The following is a 19,744-nucleotide window of genomic DNA, read 5'->3' as shown; positions in this document are numbered from 1 at the left end:
AGGTAACTGCCAGGGAGGCTGAGAAATGTGCAGGAGTGTTTCATTTGGGAAACACTGTCTCTGACACAAGCACAGATGTGGTACCTTTGTACGCTTTCCAAAGACATCTCTTGTATTACTGGCTTGTCTTCCTATTTAATTTTGTGTCTGTCATGGTTCCCAGTGCTACTGTAAGTACTCTGAGGATAGAAACAGCATGTCACCCATCTTTGTGTCTCCCTTCACATCCAGCAAAATGTCTTGCCTATAATTGGTTCATTCAACATCCAGTAGATAAATACGATAAATACGTATTGAGTTCCCATTATGTGCACTGTTTCAAGCAATGGGGATACCTTGGTGTGGAAATACACTGAATTCTCCATACTGAATTGACACAATCAATTAGTCATACTAGTAAATGTGCAATTTACTAGTGTTTTTACTTCCTTCTATGCTGAATAGAAGGAAGTAAAAACACATTGTATTAAAAAATACTCATAACTAAATTTTAAACAAATTTAGTTTATTCAATGTTGTTGAATAAACTAAAAGAAGATTGCCATGTGCATTGTGGGAAATCTGGCCCCATGGGGATTTCAAGTGGGAGAGAAACAATGGGAGGGGTGGAGGCAAATGCATGGGTCCTGGACAATTAGTAAGTGCTCTGGACTCCCTGGAGGAGTGAGGTTTTCAAACAGCGCTCCCCAGTCTCCTGTGCTGAGCCTGGTGTGATGGGCGGGCTGTCAGGAGTAATAAAGAAAAATGGCAGCATAACTACTAACAGAAGAAACGTGTCTTTGGTACATTTCCATCCTGTCAGCAGTTTTCTGTCAGGCTAATGGGATCACATGAATAATTTTGTTTTCTCTAATAGGAACCAAAAAAATATATATACATAATCTCATCAGGCTGTTTTTATATCACTCCACGAAAAAGTGAAAACTAACATGATGAAAAGAAAAGATAAGCAACAGCAATACAAGTCACAGGGAATATCTGCGGCCATGATTATTTTAGATATTCATGTGGCATCTGTGATAAGGATGTTGTTTCTGCCCGCTCCTCTGGACTTGATGAACTATGGGGTGGTTATCCGAGAGTGGCAGGCATCTTTGTCTTCCTATGTTTTTATGCCAGGAAAGGATTGTGTCTCCCTGGCTTACATAGGTTGCTTTATTTATTTCTTTTGCCCCGTTGTGTGCTTATGATCTTTCAGGCTGCTCCCATGGCCTAATCCAAACGCCTGGGACAATTTGTTATTGTCAGCTTCTCCGAGGAGAGCATGAAGGGACCCTGCAGCCTAAAAACATATCAATTTAGACTCTGAAGTTTGTCATTTCAAATGATTTTCAGCAAAGGCCTCCCCCCTTCTCCCCCTCAGTGGCTTGGGGAATTTTATTGGGCCTTTGCCGGAGTCATCAGACACATTGTTCGTAAGCTGGGTTGAAATCCAAAACTGACTCACCCATAATTCACATACTACAGTGAATGCACATAATAAGCATTCAATAAACACTGGTTGAAATTAAGTCAGTTGAATTGAACTGAACTGAACTGAAAAATTAAAGACTTGTGTGGTTCAGCAAATGAGAACATTCTGTTAAAAAACGGACTCTCCGGCGGCGTGGCCTACAGTGGCAGGCTCTGCTTCCACACAGAGGGTAGGAGTAGAGGTAACCACGTGCTTAGCCACGAGTGGATTCAAGCCCTTGAAAGCAGGTTATTTTTGTTGCATAATGTCATTGTGAGTTTCCTGTCTTTGAAACTCAAAAAATATGGGCCTTCACGAACCAAGGAGGAAGGGATGAATTATTGAACAATGGAGTTGGGAAAACTGACTCACTATCTGGAAAAAAAAAAAATACTCCAGTTAGATTTTCACTTCAGACCACACAACAAAATAAATTCCAGCTGATGTGAAAAAGAGAAATGTGAAAAGTAAAGCCATCAAAAACCGAAGGGGCATCTGTGGATCGGGATTGGCGGAAGGAAGGGGAAAGGAACAAAGACACTTCTACTTTTATGGTATTCTTCTCTGTCTTTTAAAAAGCAATAAGCAACAGCCATGCATAATTTTCAGAATGAGGAGAAAATGTAGGTGAATATTTTATTGGTCTTGAGGGTGATGAAAGACTTTCAAACCCTAAAAGCAATGGCAAAAACATCAAAGAAAAATCAATAAATTTGGCACAACTTCTGTATATCAGTAAAAGAAAGCATCAAAATGTAAAGATGCATAAAAAATTGGAGAAAAATCTGAAATAAATGTTATAAAATGCTAATAGAGTTAATGTATAAAAAACAATTACAGCCTAGTGGTTTGGCTCAGTGGATAGAGTGTCAGCCTGCGAACTGAGGAGTCCCAAGTTCAACTCCGGTCAAGGGCATGTACTCAGCTGGGGATGTGCAGGAGGCAGCTAATCGATGTTTCTCTCTCATCGATGTTTCTAACTCTCTATCCCTCTCCCTTCCTCTCTGTAAAAAAAAAAATCAATAAAATATGTATTTTTTTAAAAAGAACAATTACAACTTCATAAAAAATGCACACTAAATTAGAAAAATTATAAAATAGATGCTTCACAGAATATAATAATAAACTGATAAAGTAAAATGTAAACATACATTTGTTGCACCAGGATGTTCATCATAGCTTTATTTATGAAACTATGATGAACATTATAGGACTGATAAAATAATTAGGACTGATCTAAATTTTTAATAAAAAAATGTTAACTGAACTATTGTTTGAAGAATATATATAATTGAATGGTGATGTTCTGATTTGTAAGTTCAGAACATGCTTTAAAAAAAATACAAAACATTTAATTTTGTAAAACATCTGTGTGTGCTTTTATGGGTACATGCATAAAAGAAAATATTTCAAAAGAAAGATAACAAAAATTAGCAATGCTTATCTCTTGATTGTGAGATTATCATAATAATTGTTTTAATTGTTTTTAAACTATTCTTACTGTTTTCCTATAAAAAGCGTGTATTACTTTATAATCAGAAAAAAATAAAATAAATATTTATTTAAGCTTGAGTCTTCTTTCCTTTAGAAAAATTACACATATTAAGTTTAATATTTTAACCAGATAAAATGCTGTGGAAACTTTGAGTGAAAGACATTGGATATTATTTCTGTGCAACTAACTTTCTTGGATTTCTGGTTTAATATTGAACATAAAGACAATGAACAAATTTAATTTTAACCTGGCCCATTTAATACCTATGCTCACACTCTTTTCTCAGTGTTGTCTCCTTCCTATGAGTGTGCTCTACACCCTCCCTTCTCCCCTCCCTCCCCCACCAGTCCGCCAGTGCTAGCTAATATGAGACACCTTGAGAGCATAAAATGCACTTCATTTTAAAAATATTTATTGTTGAAAGTATTACATATATTACCCCTTTCCCCACTGATCACTTTTAGCCCTCTTCTGTCCCCCAGCCCCAGGCCTTCACCACCCTATTGTCTGTGTCCAAGGGTTATGCATATATGCATACAAGGTCTTTGGTTGATTACCTCCCACTCACTCAACCTGAAATAAATTGTCTTTTTATCACATCCCTTGGAAATTTGTAAATGGAATAAGTGAAAAAAATGGCTGAGAGGTAAGCCTCTGGGGATAAATTCTGTTACATTTTTCCTCATCAGTGCTGTAGAGTTAGGCCCACATTATAAATTTTTTCTCATCATTTGTAAAAGTTCTTCAGCATTCAATGAAATGCTTTATGAATTGTGAAGCATTTGGATCATCTATATACTAGTATATAAAAGCCTAAGCCAGTGGTCAGCAAACTCATTAGTCAACAGAGCCAAATATCAACAGTACAATGACTGAAATTTCTTTTGAGAGCCAAATTTTTAAACATAAACTTCTTCTAATGCCACTTTTTCAAAATAGACTTGCCCAGGCTATGGTATTTTGTGGAAGAGCCACACTCAAGGGGCCAAAGATGCACACATGACCACAGACGTAAGCGACCAAACAACCAAATGACTAAATGACTGAACTACTGGTTGACTGGTCAATCAGTCGCTATGAAGTACACTGATCACCAAGGGGAAGATGCTCAATGTAGGAGCTGCCCCTGGTGGTCAGTGCACTCCCACAGCAAACTTCTCATGCTGGCCAACCTCCCACTCCCTTCTCCCAACCAGCTGGTCCCAATTGGCCTTGATTGGGTCTGGGCAAGACTGCCTGGAGGCCCTGATTGCCAGCCAGGGTGAGGGACCCCACCTGTGCATGAATTTGTGCACTGGGTCTCTAGTTCCTACATAAACATGAATCATCCTCATGCCTCAGCCACTTAATATCTTCCTATGATAGTATTTCACTTCTTGTCTTCCTGGTCTCTCTGTACCATTCCTGGCTACTGGTGTGGGTTGTTTTCCATTTGTTTTGGGGAAATTAGGAGAGTAGAGAAGAAATTTTTCTGGGAAGGGTAAATAAAGGAGCAGACTTAAAAACACAACACTGATGGGAGACACTTTGAGTCCTATTCTTCAAACTGGTTTAAAAACGAAAGCAGCCCTAGCTTGTTTGGCTCACTGGATAGAGCGTCAGTGACTGAAGGGTCTCATGTTCAATTCCAGTCAAAGGCACAGGGCTGGGTTACGGTGGTCAAACCCCAGTAGGGGCTGTGCAGAAGGTAGCCAATCAATGATTCTCATCATTGATGTTTCTGTCTCTCTCTCCCTCTCCTTCTCTGAAATCAATCAATAAATATATATTTAAAAAAAAAAAGCAGTCAGCAATTTAATCTGGATGGAGTCCACCCCTGACTAAATGTACCTCCCTTTGTAATGTCTGAAATTTGATTATTACTGAATGATCACTTGCAGCAATCATTGCCCTTTCCAAAAAAAAAAAAAAAAAATGTAAATACTCCTGAAAATGGACTAAAATTAATGACTAAGTCTTGGAATGCATAACTTTTAAAATAAACTCTTTTCTTACTCATATAAAAATGATTTTCTTTAGAATTTCATTTGTTATCAGCAAACCCCTAGTAGCTGAAGGTTCTACAAGAGGAGGGATTGGAGCAAGGGGGAACAAAGGAAAGACCTTGCAAACATTGTAACCTCTATGTGGGGAGCCCCACACATCTTTAATGCACCCAGAGCACTGACTCCTGCCTATGTCAGTGTGTCATGGGTGGGAAGGGAAGGGCAAGTGCAGGTGACAGCTGCAGGAGGCGGGTGGTAGCTCTTGCTGCCCACTGCCTCTGTACCATGTGTGCCCAGGGCTACAATAGTGGAAGTGGGACATCTATAGCACAGCCAGATGTTAGCCTCTGGATCAGCATCTTTATCAGAAAAGGAAGGAAATGACAATGAGACCACTAATGAAAAAGTCATACTTTGACAGTCCTGGCTCTGGCCCACCTTAAACAATAAAATGTGAATTGCAGAACACGACCCAATAACAGGAAACAAGACCAGGGTGTTTTTGGTAAACAGTGGCAGTTTTCCCATCTGAGGACGTGATGAAAGCTCTCAGCAAATCTAAAGAAAGGAATAAGGTTTCCTTGTCAGGTGGGCTGACCACACACTCAAGTAATGATGTTCATCCATCTCTGACATCTGAACCCAAGTCTGTGGCAGAACTATATATACCTTGTCCTGGGACAGGTAATGAAACATAATGACCATCGTTTCCCTGCTGCTCCATTCCTCTGCCGCATGGTGGCTGCTAATAAAGATGCATGGTGGCGACGTTGTCCATCTGCGTCCCCAGAGCAAGCGTGGCATTACGTTTTCCTCCCTGGTCTGTCCCCGGCCCAGAAGAAGGTGTCCTGGGAAAGACAGCCAACCTTGAGCTGATTTCTCAGTGCTTTCATGAGTCTGGACCTCAACACTCTGATGGTGCTCCCAGATCTCTTGCTTCCATATAACATCTTTGTTTATTTTCAAAGTACAAAGGAGCTACAGTTGCTTTGCTAGCAACCCAATAGAATCAAGCCTTGTTCACAGAGAGCCTTTGGATTCCAGTGTGTGTAACTTAACTCTGGGTGTTTATTTTCTATTCAATGTAAAAGATTCCAGAGGGTGGGTCAAAAAATTGAAAGCAGGGTTTGGGCAAGTTTTGCTTTGGAAACCCAAGCAAAAATGAGAGATTATTATCTACTTTACAATATTATTATTTTTTTAGTATTGAAGAGTACTGGTGTTTGAATGTAATCATTCTCTAAGGTTTTCAGGCACTAACAATTTAAAATTAATATTTTGGGGGACTTTTAAACTAAACAACAGTACTAACACCTAATATTGCCAAAGGAAATAGCATAGGTATATTGGCCTCCGGTTCCTCTGTGCAGAGGCAATTGAGTCAAATCAACTGAACTTCTACTAAGAACTTCAAACAGGGGAACTTAGAAAATGCAGTTGACTTTCAGCAATCTCTCCTTTTACCTCCTGCCATGGAAGTGGCATTATATAAGAATAATTTTTATGGGAATAATTTTTAAGCCGAATTAATTTACTCACATGTGACACTGTAAGGGGACATTCAGTGCTTGTTTGGTTCTGACAACAATACCAATTTGCATACAATGACAGTAAAGGGATAACTAAAGTGGGGCATTGAGACCTCCTGGACCTGCAAAGCATTCTGGTTGGAGCGCACAGTCTGCACAGAAATTAAAATTATGTCCCCATCTACAAATAGCATTGGCCAATGTCCCATGTTTAGAAACAGAGGGTTGTCAATAGCTATAGCTCTTTCAGCTTTTCTTATAAGGGAAGAAATATTTAAAGCTCTTCAGAAGCATATGATCTGCTACAGATGAACAGGGTAACTAACACGTCCTCTGCGGGCCAAGGTGGCATGCTGTTCCTCCATTTTCCTCATGGTTGTAAATTTACAAAAATGTTAATGTTAAAGAGACCTTAGATATTGCCTGGCCAGCTTAGTGGAGGTACAAAACCAAGACACAGTGGTTTCTCGGGACTAACTGGGCCTCATTTGTTTGGAACATGGGCCCTTCATTTGGTTCATTAAGAGAAAACCTCCTCTATTTAAGAAATGTTTTATAATATTTAAGGATCTTCTTATTTTTGTCAGGACTTTTGGGGCATTCATAACGCTTATATACTCTTGTAAGTTCATTGGTGTTATAGAACTTACACATATATACACACACTTATAACTTTATAAGCCTCTATTTTATTAGAGAGTTTATAACAAGAGTATTGAAACCTCAGTCATATGTCACCTGTCTTGCCCATTTTATCCCTGTTTTTTAAAACCCACCTCTCTATAAATATTAGAAAGGAAGAATTTCATATTGAGTTTTTGTTATTGAATTACAACTGGTAAGAGAAATGCATTGTTAATGTCAAATGATATAGTTACTTTAACTTCAGATTCTTGGTCTATGAAGGATAATAATAGCATCTAACCTAGCTCATAGAGTTGTTCTGATGGTCAAATTAGATAATATATGTATAAACTTGGGGTAGTGTCTGACACATACTAAACACTTGAAATAGTATACTATTATTAGTGTGCAATGCCATAAATTATACAAGAGATGAATTTCCAGTGGATCAGGTATGAATTCAAGTAAAATGAATAAATATGCACAATCTCCTCTATGGAATCACTAACGTAGAAAACACACATTCATTAGTGGGCCTCACACTTCAGTGCATGAGAGGACCACAGAAACTCAGGACTTGCCTATTATTAAACTAGGCTGGAACTAGGAAAATTTAGGCAGGAAGCATGCGATCATTCAAATTGGGACCTGTCCAGACATGAGGTTAAAGATATCTATTTATAAATTGTGACTTCAGTAATTAAGGTACACACATAAGCTCATGCATGCTAAAATGACATTTTGTTAATAGACTATCCTGGCAGTTTGGGGTGTTCTTTTAAGCTTTTTAGCAGCAACAAGCTGCTTCCTAGTCAGAAATCTTAAAATAACTATGTCATTACATAAACATTCTACATCCACTTTATGCCAACCCATGTTCTGTTTCTTTTGGAAGAGAATGAAATAAGATGAACAGGCCTGACCCGAAGCCCGTGTTATAGAATGCTAATGTTCTTTAAGATGCTGGATGTTCTAAAAATTGTGAAAAGGTCCAGTGTTAAAGGTATGGCTGACCTTTGCAAGATTATTTTATTACAGAGGTTCTTTGGTTTTACAAGCTGACATGCCAGAGTCAACATAAATAAGGTGCTAGGGGAATATTGCCACATAGGTAAGAGCATAAACTTATGTAGCTTTCTCAGCATGGCCAACGGAGCCCTGGGGAGGGGACCTGGGGCTCTGAGATGGTCCACACAGCTACACAAATAGAAAATATGGCCTGGCTGACAAATCAAAGAGCTCTAGATTTATTATCCAAGTCTATTAAACTGCATTAGGAACAAATCAGATATAGTGACACCCTACGTAGGCAGACACAGGCTCTAGGTAACTTTAGTCTCTGGACAAAGCTGCTCCATTAGTGGAACTCAGGTAGCAGTGAGCCAGGGCAGACTGATGTTTGGGTCCAAGTAAAATAGGCCCCAGTGGGAGAAATCAGACCTCTCAGCGAATAAGGGGAGGCTCAGTGTGTGGGGAGCCAGCCCTGAAAGCAGCAGGGAAATAGCAAAATGTGTAAGGATGGATTAAGCAGTCAGCATGGGAGAAATCTGGTAGCACATGATTTACAGTCAGTCAGAGGTACTGGAAGAGAGGGTCTGAGGCCAATGACTAAATCTGACACCTAGGTAGGATTCAGTCACAAAGAGCAAGTCAAGAGGCCAGGAATTAGGAAGGAAACCACCAGGTGACTAACAGATTCTGAACCACAGGAGGGACCCCAACCCCCCAAAATTAGGGCGCTATTGGTGTAAGCAAAGTTTCTCAAAATGTTTACCAATTAGACCCCAAAGATGGCACCCAGTGAGCCATAGCCTTACCACATTGAATTTGAATTTGGTTGGCCTTGTGACTCACTCTGACCAATAGGGTTTGTCCAAAGTGACACTGAGTACCTTGAAAACAGGGCCTTAAGAGATTTGCAGCTTTTACTTTGCCTTTTTGGAATGCTCTCCCCTGAAACTCAGATGCCACATTGTGAGAAGCGCAGATCTCCTGGAGGCCCATAGAGAAGAGAACAGAGTCCCTCTGATCAACAGCCCCATCTGGGTCCCCAGCAAAGCCAGCAGCAATGCCAGCCATCTAAGGAAGCCATTCTGGATGTCCAGCCAAGTCCAACTCTCAGATTAGCCCCCACCCACATCACATGGAGCAGAAGGACCACATGGTTAAACCCAGTCAACTCACAGAATCAGAAGAGATAATGAAGTGATTATTGTTTTAAGCTGCTCAGTTTGGGGACAAATGTTACTAAGCAATAGAAACCTGAGTCTGTGAAGGTTTGAGGGGCATAAATGCAATAAAAAACTAAGCAACAATTACATCAGATGACCCATGAATGTATTTCATCACATACTCAGTGAAGAAAACATCTCAAACTGTCTCTGTTCGCCCCCTACTCCCGTAGAGGCATCGGAGATTTTCCATCCACAGCCCCTGCATCTCCTCCAGATGGCCCAGGCCTCATGCTTTGCTCCATGGGTTTGCAGATACCCTGGACATTATCAAAGGGTTTTTCCACATGGGAGTGTGGCTCGGCTGAGACTCTAATGTGGGGTCATGATGGCTGCAAGATCAACGAAGGAAGGGCAGACAGGTATTGATGGGATAAGAAAGTCTGTGGGCATTTCAAAAACGTTTTCCTCAATGTGCTTGAGAAAAGTGAGTTCCGCACAGGGAGCAGAGGGAGGGTTAAGGTAAGAGAGTCCAAATACAAGAGGGAGGACCTCAGACAGACAATGGCAGTGGCAATGAGAGTACCCTGTAAGTACAGCAGGTTGGGAGTGGGAGACACTGAAGAAGGGAAAGGAGAGGAAGGAGGAGATTAGGATGACTTTCGGACTTTACCTTGGTTGGCAACAGATTGGCAATGTCATGTAGGAAAGTTAGAAACACCCTGGTAAGGAAGAAAATAACTTGGTATTCTGGAGACAAAGCCGGATTGCATCGGAAAAAAAGAATGAATGTCATTTAAGGAGGTGGAGGCTTGAACTTCTAGTTCAAAAGTGAAGACTTGAGGGGAAAGTGAGAGGTACGGCATGGGACATACTGCACCCAGAGACTCTGATGCTTGCCAATCTATTCCCCCGTTCCAGCACCTGACAGCTGGAGAGGCACAGTAGGAACCAGGAGATCCTCATTAACCTCCCAAATTGTGGCCCAACCCTCTCTTCTAATTAATGGAAGCCAGTTACCCTCACACCCTCACACCCTCTAACCCACCACCCACCCCCCTCTCCCACACACACACACCTCAGGCTCAGTAGATATTTTCTACTGCTGCAATTTCTCTTTTTCTACTTCCAGCAGAAAAGAGAAGAAACTGATCATCACTCTCCATAGAATTTCCCTCCTTGGAAATCAAAGTTAATTAACATTTACTGAACCTTTTTTGGACACATGGCACAGCGCCAAATTCCTGAAGGAAAATGAGAATGGATGTGTAGGTGTTGTACAAAAACACACCAGAGGAGGAGAAGCAAGTGAGTGTAACAGGTTAGAGCCAAGTTTAGCACTTTTTCTTCCCTTGGCTGCGAGACTGCCCCTTCAGTAAACAAACACACTCACGGTAGAAGCATTTGCATGCATAAATACATGGTAAGTTTCTTAAAAATCAATTCATGAGCTCAAATATTGAGGCATCTCTAATCACCTGTAGCAATGAAAACATGTGAGCAGAATAATGTTTAAAATATTTCTAGCTGATATCTACAAATTCTACCTAGCCCCCCACAGGCTATAGCCCTTGACCAAGCTTCATCCCCTGGTTCATTGTAAGCTACTGCTTGGATCAGCCCTTATCCCACAGATCTATTGACTTCCTGTTGTTAGGACACTGGTTCTCAGCCCAGGCTGCCATTAACAGGGTAGGTGCTTAAAAAAAAATACAAAAGCCTGGGGTGCTCACCCCAGGACTTGATGGAAGTTGAGCCCAATTAATGCAGTATTTGCTGATCTCCCAACAGGATACTAATGTGCAACCCCAGGGGATATCCTAAATCTCCACGTCTATCCATCAAACTTACCTTCATCCACTTTCCCAAATCTACTTCCAAGCACTTCCTACAAAGACTAAGCACCCCTGTCAAGGCTTGGGTGTGGATCAGAGTGTCTGTGCACGGTGAATACAACCCAAAGATATCCAGTACATGGTCAGTGCCCAAATGCCATTTTCTTTCTCATAGTTTTAAGATTTACATTGGCCTATCTATCTTGCACTCAAACCCATCCCCAATGAAACCATATGTAAAGCCCTCCAAATTGAATACTTCCTCATTGGACAGCATGATTAGTGTACAACCCAAAGGAAGGATCTGTCACCAATCCTTGGACCAAATGAGTGTCAAGGGAGGAGTCGGGATAGAATTAGGGAAAACATCAGAGGTATTTGTCCTTCTTATGGTACTCACACCATCTAATACTTAGATCTGAGAGGTGTTTTTTGTTTTTTGTTTGTTTGGTTTGGTTTTATATTTTATTTTATTTATTTATTTTTTACTTTCAAAGAATGAGAACAGACCTAGCTGGTTTGGCTCAGTGGATAGAGCGTTGGACTGTAGACTGAAGAATCTTGGGTTCGATTCCTGTCAAGGGCACAAGCCAGAATTTCAGGCTTGATTCCCAGTAGGAGATGTGCAGGAGCCAGCCAGTCAATCATTCTCTCTCATCATTGATGTCTCCATCTTTCTCTCCCCCTCTCTTCCTTTCTGAAATCAATAAAAATATATTTTTAAAACCCCACTTCAGACACACTTTCTTTTAAAAAAGAAAAGAATGAGAAAACATGATTGTACTTTTATCTGCTCTCTTACCCTAGGAGCACACATAATAGCTGCAACTGGCCAATTTCCAGGGAAACCTCCCTCCTAAATGTTAGGACCCAAACAGTCTACTCCCTGGGAGGAGTCTGCTCTGGGAGGATTGTCTCCTGCTGCTGTCTACTGGATGTCTACACTGAATGGCACTTCTTCCGCCCTGTGTCCTGCGGCTCTGGGTGAACCAGGCCTGCATAGCTGAGACAAACCCTGGTCCTCAGGCAGACAAGCCCACCTCACAGGCCCCCAACGTCCTGGAGGAAACAGTGGAAGCACCTGTTAGAACCAGAATTCTTGGCAGGGGGACCCCTGGACAGGTGGGTTAGGGCTTCCAAACTTGGCCCCTGTGGGAAGTGAGAGGTCCTCTTTCTGCTTCTGTCTCAGTTTCAAATGCCAGGCTCATAAAAATCACAACCACCTCAGTAATGGGCATTCGAGACAGAAATAGGAGAGTTTCTGCTGTAAATTTTTCTCTGGAGGTTTTACCTGTCACCGAAATGGCCAAGTATCTGAATCCTTGTAGGATGAATTTGTCTTTACTTCTTAGTAGGAAAACAGAGTGACTTAGTAAATGTCGCCATTCTGTAAGACATAGATTAGTCCTCACACCGTCATTATTCCTGAGGACTTCAGTAGTGCAAAGTGACAGCTCACGTTCTCAGAGAGCAGACTGGATGTGGCTCTCCCAATGAATTAAGGGACTTGCTTTGGGAAATGTGAGTATGGAAAGTGCAGGTATAAGAGCTGCAATCTGGAAGCCTAAAAGGCCAATTAAAATACTCTGCGAAGGGCTAAAACTTTATTCTCTCTCCCTCTCTCTCTCTCTTTCTCTCCCTCCCTCTCTCCCTCCCTCCCTCCCTCCCTCCCTCCCTCCCTCCTTTTCTCCCTCCCTCCCTCTCTCTCTCCACACACACACACACACACACACACACACACACACACACACACACACACACACACACTGGAATAAATTTTAATCACCCTCATTTTCCAGATGATGAAACTAAAGCCAGACAGTAAAGTCAAGGTCATAGGTAATAATTGACAGAGATAAGAGATAAGATTCCCGTCTAGCCAGGTGCACAACTGTATCATCCCTCCTTACAGAATTAAGGAGGGGTGATACAGGCTCCTTGATGAGCCTGTATCTTTCCCCTGTATCAAACAGCTCATTAGCTCCCATGCCTGAACCGGGAGGAGGCAGAGTGGAGAGAGTAGGAGAGAAGGTTCTGGGGCCAAAATGTCTGAGATCACTAGCAAACTCCTCTGTTTTCTACTGTGCAGTCTTAGGTTATTTTATCTCTCCACACTTCAGTTTTCTTATCTGTAAAATGGGAATGATAATAATGCTGTCTGCTTCCTAAGTCGATAAAAGGATTAAAGAAGATGAGATAGATAAAACACTGAGAATAGTAACTGGTGCTGTAGGCAAAAATAACTTCTACTGGGTTAAGCCACTGTGATTTTGGAGTTGGCTGTTTCTCTAGCATTGCCCAGCCTGTTGTGAACAATACAGCTCAGTAAATGTCAGTTAAATCAATTTTGAGTCATTATGCATAAAAGTTATGTGGCAAAAACTATTGTAAAAGGGACGATGGAGCTTTGTTTCTATTGAATCCCTAAATTCAACCGGCTTACCTGTCAATGATTCGGTTTAGTTGTGTCCTAAAGATCAGATTTCTGCTGAAACTGGTTTGGCTCAATGGATAGAACATTGGCTTGGGGACTGAAGGGTCCCGGGTTCGATTCTGGTCAAGGGCATGTACCTTGGTTGCGGGCATATCCCCAGTAGGGGGTGTGCAAGAGGCAGCTGATTGATGATTCTCTCTCATCGATGTTTCTAGCTCTCTATCTCTCTCCCTTCTTCTCTGTACAAAATCAATAAAATATATATTTTTTTAAAAATCAGATTTCTTCAGACTTGTAAAGAATAAATCTATCAGAAATTCACTATTTCGTCATCAGTGTATCACAGCTCAAGAAATAATGTTTTCTCTTATTCCACTCAGGGATTTTAGCAGCAAATGCTAATTGATCCCACTTTTAAAAAATTAGCCTGTAGTGCACAGAGATCTTCTATTTTAAACCTCCTAAATAATAATATTATTCTTTTAAAAGAAAGACAATAAAAATATCTGAAACTACATGAGTAATAAATTCCCAAGAAGCCCATTTTCAATAAATGAGAATCTAAAAAGTGAGAGAAAATCTATCTTGGGGATTCCCATCAGAACTCACAGTCTCATTTTAATTTCCACAAATGTGCCTCACTGACAAATACCAATATCCTCAACTAGCAGAGAGACTGCCAACCTTGACTCTGGTTGAATTCAGGGAGTTGCCAGTAGGACACTTCCTTAGGCATGCATTTAGCTATCAGAGATGTATTTCCCTCAGCTCTTTGAAGGAGGGGAAGCTCAAGAGAGAAATTTTTAGGATGCCAATCAGGATGAAAAGAGGGACGGATGGCTCTGTCTGCAAAAGGAGATGTGAGACAGGGGTCTACCACTGTGGTTCCTTCCACACCACAGAAAGCCTCTGCCAAGATATGAGACAATGAACTTTTAAAAATGCTTATCATCTGTTCACCCATCCATATCACATTTTTGGTATTTAAAAATGTATATTACTTGCTTGATATTCTGCTCATTCCAAGTTGTTTATGCAAATATTGAGTTGATAGGTTTCTTAAAATGCACAGAATTTACTTGGTCATCTACAATAGTAATTGACTAAATACATAATTAGAGTATTTTTTTTATACAGGTATTACAGACTCAGTAATCTCTAATGAACTTTTGCATCATCCTAACCTAAGATGTCAAGACTTAATTAGAACTTGGAATTCATGGATCGTTGACCAAAGCACCATAATTGGCTTAGGCATATGCACACCTACAGTTCACCAGTGCACCAACTCCTTAAAACAACAACTGAGAATGCCGTGCTAAAGGTGTGTTGATTTATCCACTTGGAATATTTCTCACAAATAATTAACCATTTTAACATTTTCAAAGAAAAAAATTTAATTTATCTTGAGTTAATGTGGTAAAGCTCACTTGTACAGCTAGCTCACTTGTACCAACTAACTAGAGGAATTGTAGAAATTTTTTAAATCACCATCTTAAAATCAAATTCCTCACCCATAAAAGCATTGATTCAGACAAGGGACATCAATGGGGCCAAAACCATTGGATAAATTGTGTGGAGAGGAAAGAATAGTCCCAAGATATCATGTCACAGATTACTTTTAATTGCAAAGAAAAATAAGTAAATCCTTTCAGTAGAGGGATCTGACCATCTTATTTTTGATTCACAGTTAATGGATCAATGATGTTCTGAGATGCAATATGCAGTAACCACCAACACCTATGAGACCTTCTTCTTAACAATGTTTAACCTAGTTCTACTCAAGCCAGTTTAGACTAATGTGCAGTCTTCAGGAAATAGAAGAACAATATAAAGCACACCAACAGGAAACAATCAGACTCGTCCAGAACAATGGATACTCCAAGACACTGATCTAGTTACTTCAAAAAGTCAATGTAATGAACTTTAAAAAGTAAGGAACTATTAATGCTTAAAAGATATTTTTAAACCCACAATAAACACAAACAATGAGTGAACTTTGGATCCCTATTTGATACAAACATCTATAGAAGACATTTTGGGGACAACTGTGAAAATTTAAATTTGGATTGGCTATTAGATTAGTTTAGGTAATTATTACTTATTTTCTTAGATTATAATAATCTGTAGAAACAAAATATTTTATACTTAGAAAATATTTGCTGAAGTATCTCATGATGAACGTAACTTGTTCAAATCATGGAGTGCACACATGAAAGGTATCAAGAAATATAGTGAAATGTTAACAATTGCAGTATCTAAATGGTAGGAATGTATGGGTTCATCTATCCTATATAATAAAAGCCTAGGTGACATCACACGACACCCTCACTCAATGTCGTTATAAGATGGTCACTGCAATGTTGTCACAAGATGGCCACCACAAGATGGCCAGCGGGGGTGAGCAGTTGGGGACGATCAGGCCACCAAGGGAGCAGTTAGGGGGTAATCAGGCAGGCAGGTGAGCAGTTGGGAGCCAGCAGTCCCAGATTGTGAGAGGGATGCCCAACTGCCATTTAGGCCTTATCCCACAGTCGGACATCCCCCAAGGGGTCCTAGATTGGAGAGGGTGCAGGCTGGGCTGAGAGACACCCCCCATGAATGAATTTCATGCACCATGCTTCTAGTGTATATATAAAAGCCTAAGTAATCATTTCAACCAAATGACCAGAAGGACTGGAATGACACGCACCAACCACCAGGGGGCAGATGCTCAACACAGGAGCTGCACCTTGATTGTCACTACACTCCCACAGCCAACCTCCTGTGGTCCCTTCCCCCGGGCCAGCCACCTTCCCCAATCAGCCCCAATGGGAAAGGGGCTGGCCAGCCAATCTCCTGTGGTCCCTCCTCCCCACCAGTCTACTTCCTGTGGCCCCTTCCCCGGGCCAACCAACCTCCCTCAGTTCCTCCCCCTGGCCAACCAACCTTCCACGGTCCCTCCTGCTGGCCAGCTGCCCCTTCTCCCCTATTGGCCCTGACCAGGGGGTGGGGGCTTCTTAAAATGTACAGAATTTACTTGGTCATCTACAATAGTAATTGACTAAATACATAATTAGTCACCTACTGGGTGCCAGACACAATGATTGTCCTCAGGAAATAATGCTAAGCAAATACAAATGTGAACCCAAATGTCATAAATCTTATAGTCTAGTGAAGAAAAGAAACTTTAGTCAAATTATTACATAAACATTAACCAATTAGTAATTGTCATGAAAGCTCAAAGAATTAGGGAACTAAAACAGAATAATCTGGTTTCATGTAGGGAACTTGGTACTGAGAGGTGAAAGGTGAGCCAGCATTTAACTAGAGGAAGGAAGTGAAGTGGGGAACAAAGTCTCCAGGTGGAAGGGGGCACGGCTAGTTCTAGGAACAGAAAGGTCAGTGAGCTTGTAACAGAAGGAACAGAGGCTATTTGATTGAGGGTTAAAGAAAGACCCAATCACTTAATCTATTAAGCCATGTCAATGAAACTGATCCTTATCCAAAGTGAATTGGATCATTTTAAGTGTGAAAGTGATATATCTGATTGGGATTTCAAAAGATCTCTCAGGCTATACAGGGGTGGGCAAAGTAGGTTAATAATATTAATAATGATAATAACAATAGAATAACACAGTTATAAATAGTAATACAAGAATAAACTATGTTTAGTGTACTCACAACTGTAAATCTACTTCTGCCCACTCCTGTATGTGGTAAATGGATTGGGGTTGCTCAGGGTGGAGGCTGGAAGAGCAGTTTGTAGTTGATTGTGAAAATCTGAGGAAGAGACAACAGGGGCCTGAGTCATGGTGGTGGCAGTGGAGATGGAGAGAAGCAGATGGATTAAAAAAAAGATTTAGGAATTGACAAGCTCTGGGAGTGATCCTACAAGAGTAGAGGATGAAAGAGGCATCAAAGATTGCTCTTGGGATTCTTCTGTAAGCTATGGAGCAGAGAGCACTGAAGGAAAAATGGGTTCTTTTGTATGATTTCAAGTGGATTTTAGATACACTGTGTTAAAGGTATCTTCAAGCTACTCATGTCAGCACAAACTTCATGAGCTCATTATCTAATTTAGAACTCCAAAATGTGATTGGAGATCAAATAAAATTATTTTTATGAAATAAGATTTTACATTTCCAAATAAGGTTTCTACCTTGAGGAACAATGCATTATGCCAAACTTCATACCATTGCTTCAGAGCATCTGAGGTTCCTCCATGAAAATTGCATCTGAAAGCCAGCTTGTAGTTTCTGCACTGTCAGCCCTGGATTCAAAGGGTGTTTTTCAGCTATGCCCCAAGCTCCTCTGTGAATCCCTACAGCAGGGCTCATTTTAGGCACCTCATTGTCTTTTTACTTTGCCATTTCCCAAGATTCTGAGCTTTTTGAGTTTGAAAATACTCATTAAGTATAGAAAATGTATTTCATTACTTTAATATCACACCATAATTTTATCCAATGTGACCATCAAACTTGCTTTCTAAAATAGTCTCAGAACAACTTGCATCAGTTTCTAAAATTAACCAAATCGACTCACAAGAAACCAAAAGAAGAGAGAGTGGAGGGAAAGGAAGAGAGGGAGGGAGGGAGGGAGGGAGGGAGGGAGGGAGGGAGGGAGGGAGGGAGGGAGACAGACTTCTAAATTAGCTTTTAGCTCTAGGATTCTTTGTCTATCTCAAACTCTTCTGCTTTTCCTCCATGAGAGTCCCAGCATACTAAAAATTATTCTTAGTTCATGTACACAGACTCTTATCCAATGTTCGGCTGGACAACCTGGGCCCAGACCTCACATTTATTCTCATAATTAAGATAATCGCAAAAAAGGTTGGCCCAGCCCAATCTTCGGTCTCATATTTTCTTCCATGCACCTTCAAACTCGACAATGATCCCACAAAGTAAAGGATCACATAGAGCTGGGATTATATACTTCAAGGAGCCCTCTAAGGATGGAAAGTGGCTAGGTTGGCAGAGCAGACAAAGAACAGCAAGGAGAACAGCATAAGCAAAAGCATGGGGCTAGAAATGGGCAAGGAATGCCCCGGCATCACACTACCACAACCAAGAGCGGTGGCTGGATTCAAGAGCAGTATTTTAGAGTTCAGATTAAAGTTTCGTTTTGCTTGTATCTTAACATCCAAGCCAGAGATGAAGAGAAGGCTTAATTTTTGCAAGCATAAAAACTGCTGCAATCATCCACTAGAAGAGCAAGGTTCTGTCATCAACTATGACAGTGGTGGCTAATCTCACACTTTGCACACACCATTTAAATGCATCTCATGCATTGGCAAACAAACATCTGCAACTGAACAAAGGTAACTAAATGGGGAAGAGACTCTGTGCGTGTGCTTCCAGAGACCACACTTTCAGAAGTGGGTAGAGGATTAGATTGTGCAGGCAGAAGACATTTGGTTGGGACAGGGCTTTGCTGCCAACTCAGCCCCTGCCATGTCATGAGTCACAGAACTGGCAGGCTCTGAGTACACATGCAGTCTTAAGACCCACTATGCCTGCCAGTTCTACTGAGTATATGGTACTCAACCAATGCCTGCTTCTTTGGGGAGGATTATTTTGAATGGAATTTTTGTCTTTGGATAGGATGGGGGAGGGTGGGTAGACATACAAAACTTCCTTTATAGTAGGTTGATAAACCCTTTCCAACATTCAGAAGGGGAAAGAATTTACTATATCCATGACTTAGATTTTCCTTTATCCAAGATAATTTAGACTGAAGGGAAGTTTATTGGCTGCCAAGGCTCCCAGGACAGGCTTCTGGCAGCAAATTCTCTGTGAAAAGCAGCAGCTGTCCTCTGGAGAGATGGAAGTCAGCCAAGATTTCCCCAGAGAATCAATGGTTTGGTGTCCTGATTGCTTTGGAGGCACAACCTCCAAGCCCCTGACCAAGTCCAATGCCCACTCAAAATTTTAAATCCTGGGGTGTGTGTGAGTTGTGTGCCACAGAAGACAATGGTCCCACCCACACAAGAGAAGGCAGTTTTCCCCAAAGTCAGCCCGGCTCCAGTGCGGCATCACAAGGACTCTCTTCTCCCAGACCAAACCTTGAGCCTAGCATTAATACTGTTCCAGTTGATCTTATGAGTATTCTTAGGGGGCTCAGGACTTACTCAATTGCCCCAGGCCTATCAAGTTGGCTAACTGGTTCATGCACAGTGTTTGTTAAGATGAGTTTGATAGAAATCGAATAATCTTTTCTGGTAGCAGTTTTATATTTTT

This window comes from Pipistrellus kuhlii, unplaced genomic scaffold (assembly GCF_014108245.1).
Source record: "Pipistrellus kuhlii isolate mPipKuh1 unplaced genomic scaffold, mPipKuh1.p scaffold_m20_p_6, whole genome shotgun sequence".
In the NCBI taxonomy this organism is placed as follows: Eukaryota; Metazoa; Chordata; class Mammalia; order Chiroptera; family Vespertilionidae; genus Pipistrellus; species Pipistrellus kuhlii.
The sequence above is the reverse complement of the archived record's forward strand: the minus strand, read 5'-3'. Positions refer to the sequence as shown.